This window comes from Zea mays, chromosome 7 (genome assembly GCF_902167145.1).
Source record: "Zea mays cultivar B73 chromosome 7, Zm-B73-REFERENCE-NAM-5.0, whole genome shotgun sequence".
Taxonomy (NCBI): domain Eukaryota; kingdom Viridiplantae; phylum Streptophyta; class Magnoliopsida; order Poales; family Poaceae; genus Zea; species Zea mays.
Genome location: NC_050102.1, coordinates 149,220,544 through 149,224,845, shown reverse-complemented (window position 1 = coordinate 149,224,845; position 4,302 = coordinate 149,220,544). Strand labels below are relative to the sequence as shown.

Below are 4,302 nucleotides of genomic sequence, written 5' to 3'. Positions count from 1 at the left end.
GGTTGAAAGAGACCCGGTCTTTGTGACCACCTCAACGGGGAGTAGGTTTGCAAGAACCGAACCTCGGTAAAATAAATCCTTGTGTCACACTCTTTATTTGCTCGCGATTTGTTTTACACCCTCTCTCTCGGACTCGTTCTTATTTCTAACGCTAACCCGGCTTGTAGTTGTGATTAAGTTTGTAAATTTCAGATTCGACCTATTCACCCCCCTCTAGGCGACTTTCAAGCTTCACTTATTGTGGGGCTCATGTGAAGTGTAAAACTTACCAAGCAAACTGGTTAAGGCTGAGCATTGCTTTTAAATAAGTTGATCAAAAGTTTAATAGAAATTACTAAGTATAAGTAGACATCATCCCAATTAAATAATAGATTGTAGACGAATAATAGAATCCCACAATGCAATGCATGACAAGTTAAGTTTAAATTTCATCAATTAATCGTGCGAGAGTCCTAAGTTGCTCTTGACTGTTATCATGGCCGATATACCAGTTTTACACTCTGCAGAGGTTGTGCATCTTTACCCACAAGATGTGTTTCCCTTTTAGTCTGGGTTAGCTAGACCCTTAGACACTAGCAAGGTGAATGGCTAGCGATCCACTGTGAGGCCTTTATAAAGTTCCACTAGCTCGAGAAAACCTACTACGATGCTAGGACGAAGGAAGTAAAGGCCTTTTTCCATGGTCTGTAACCCCATCGCGTAATTATAGCCAGCACTATACTCTGCAGCGACGCATCCCCGCCTGCCCCTTTCGGAAAAGGTAATCCCTCACTAGATTTCCTAATTATTTGGTCAAGGGCGTCCCATACACTCTTGTGGTAGCATTGTTTTCCTAAGTTAAGCTCGATGTTCCCATTAACAAAATGACCTTATCATGTATAACAATAAATTCAACAATAGTAATAAGGCATGATAATGATTCAATTATATTATAACACCCAAAACCAGGTAGTGCATAGCAAGACTATCCAATAGTTCATTTGTTTGCAAGGTGTATTGTAAACAAAACTAGATGAACCATAGTGATTATCATGAGCATGCCATGACAATTATCATGAACATTATTAAGTCAAAGAAAGTGATCAAGGGCACAACTTGCCTTCCGTGAGCTCCCGCTCAGAATCTTCAACGTGTCGTGCTTCGGGTTCCTCGGTCGCTTGGTCGTCTACTCGCAACAATACGAACAAACAATGTATGGGCAAAAAATAACACCACACTAATCATATAAACAATTGTATATTATTGTTTTATAAGTCGAGATGAACCATAGGTTCGAGAACCACTGAAATCAGAGTTAAGATTAATTAGTTATGATTATTATAATATTATTGAATTAACTTCATACCGAAAACTCATTTTGCCTTAATTAGCTTAATTCTTATAAATCCCTATACTGCATACACTATTGTCATGAAGTGTAGGGATCTTTTTATGAATTCTGGGCCTAAATGTGATAGAATTATAATTGTTGCGGACGGTAGGTTGATTATGCCAAAGAGCAGTGTCTCTTTAGTAAGTTTGTCGTGGCGAAGAGGTATCACCACATATGAGACGTGCGATTAGGACCTGATGGCCCAGATTAGATCTTACCTAGGCCGAAACAATAAGGTTCTATGGCTCTTGGATCCTACATATACGGTTTGGATTTTATGTTCGCGAGATACAACCATGTCCCTTGATTTCACGATCAACAACCGCTATCACGATCCTGAACCGATACCCTGGTTTGTAATCCCTACCGTTCACTAGCGAATCTACGACCAGGAACCCATCTCCCTCACGCATCGGCGGTGGCGGTGGCGTGGCCCATAGGCCGCAACGGATCATCGCTAGAGCCCAGTGCTTTCAAGTCCTAATGCCCCATTGCGAAGTTCGATAGGTGCTATATGAAGAGAAGTAACCAACGAACTCAATCAAGGGCTACTCATCGGCGGTCGGATGATGCAGGTGCTTCGCGACGACGAATGGTGGTACCACGGTCACGATGAACTCCGGCGAAGAATTCGTGACCCCCTTAACAGACAGAACTCTGGATTCGCCCCGTAGATGATTAGTGCACCGAAGAGAATTCCCAGGGCCACATGTCAAGGCTCTAGCAACGACATGTAGGTAGTTTGTCCGCGGTGGCTCTCTTTCTCCTCTTCCTCTCCCGCTGCATGACACCGACGATGTTCTCTCTCGATGGTTTCGATGGATGAACGCGAGGGCGATACAGGCCCCTCAGATTTATACACCTGGGAGGACGAGGCCAGCTGTCGCACGCCTGGCAAGATCCCTATGTTGTTTGTTATGGATCTCCTGAGTTTGTTACATGTTGAGAAGATCAATAGGGATAGTGTCCCATCGGTCAGCCGGTTTGGGGATTATGCACGGAGATCGCACTGTGAGGTTGACAGACCGGGCCCATGCGTTAGTGGGATGACGCGAAAGTAGGCGCACACGGATTTGAGTGGCTAGGGAGTGGGTCCCATGCGACAGTGGCGTAACGCGGAGACATGAGCGCGCGCTGAAAATGCCAGGTGGGGCCGCTCGGTCAGCGCCGACCCCAGGTTGGGCTGGCGTTGCGCTTGCTTAGGTGGGTCGAGGCACGCGGATGTAGCTGGGCCGCACATATGTGATTCGGCCCATGAGTTGTTTTCCCTTTTCTTTTTTTCTTTTCTACCGTTTTGAATTTCTTTCCTAGTTTTAAAATTTAATATCCAAATTCACACATGTTTGTGAGTTTCACACGTAGCTAAAGTGCACAAACAAAAAGTACCATCATGATGCAAAAAAATTATTTTAAGTTCTTATTTAAGAATGATTTTAACCGTTTTAACTTCCATATACATGTATATATATGCTTAATAAAAGAAATCCCATATAAGGTACAACCAATATTACTATCTCTTTTATTTGCTAGAATTTGGGTATTACATACAGTCTGCGGTTGTAGCCTAGACAGTCCGCAATTAGATTAAGGGGGTGTTTGGTTACCCCAAACTAAAGTTTAGCCCCTGTCCAATCGAATGTTTGAACCTCCGTTTCGGGTATTAAATGTAGTCGGATTATAAAACTAATTTGTCAGCCGAAGATTAAAAGACGAGACGAATCTAGTCCAATTGGTTGGGTCTATATTTCATACTCCTATTTGAAAGTCAAACGCTTGATGTGACCCGGGCTAAACTTTAGCAGGGGCAACCAAACACCCCCTAACTCAGGCGAAGGACCCTTTCTCATGCATGTTTATCTGACTAATCATGTAGGAATCTATTGGAAAGTGTCTAGAAACGAGTCTAAACCTCCCCTATAAATATAAAAGGTCTGGCCGGTTCAGAACAACACAATCGATCTAAATCAATCTATTATCATTACATTTAAATTTCTTGCCCTAGGAGTAGCAATAATTTTGTCTAGATTAGTCTTTCTCATCCCCCATCTTCATCTCTTACCATCTCCACGTTGTTAAGAGGCCTCTTGGATGACTTGCTGACCCAAGACAACCCTAGGATCTTTTCTTCCTGATGGGGTCCCTTCCGTGGGCAAGATTCAGGTGCTGAAGAAGATCCTGAAGCCCTCTGTACACACGTGGATGGTCCGATGCCCTATCACAAACATCCTTGCACCCGCAGAGAAGACCGCAACCCCTCTACAGCCGCGGATGGTTCGTCGCCCTATCATGGTTGGTTCGTGCTCTCGCAAAGAGGACCTCCTCGCTCCTAGCAGGTGAAGTACGAAGTTCGTTAGTTGAGCCCAACACGATACGAAGCCGCACACAACGCACCACTCCCGGATAGTACCACCTTCCTAGATGGAGGGCGAGCGATCGAGCTAGCTATAAAAAGAAGACATGTCTCATTTTCAACTCATACATTTCTCGGCCTTTTGACTAAGATAAAGTACAATATCTACAGTTAGTATCTAGTATGTGGGCTATATTTCCACTTTAATTTTAAATTCATTTTTTGTAGGGAGGGTCTGTCACACTGGTTTGCCATGGGCCCACACACGTCATACAATTGTTGCACTATACGATTGGTGTGGCGTCACAACACATGAGTGTTTCACTATTTATGTTGGCGCAGTAGTTCCATACTTCCATGGTCCACAACATCATCTGAATGCAATTTTTTCAGCCACGACAATTTTTCTATGACCCAGGCCAACCTACTAAGTTTTCTTCCTCTCCTTTTATCTTAGTTATTTTATTAAATAGAGACTTATAAAGAATTATATGGATAAAATCCCGAGCCACGGATTAGATGTTCCGGGGTGTAGATCCGCCCACGGGACTGGGTCAGCCTTGCGATCGATCACCGATGG

The 4,302-nt window shown here is 43.7% G+C and overlaps 1 pseudogene; it reads left to right on the top strand.

The window, feature by feature from the left end:
- Positions 1-3,847: 3,847 nt before the first annotated feature.
- On the top strand, positions 3,848-4,033 carry LOC111589868 (uncharacterized; annotated as a pseudogene).
- Positions 4,034-4,302: the final 269 nt, after the last annotated feature.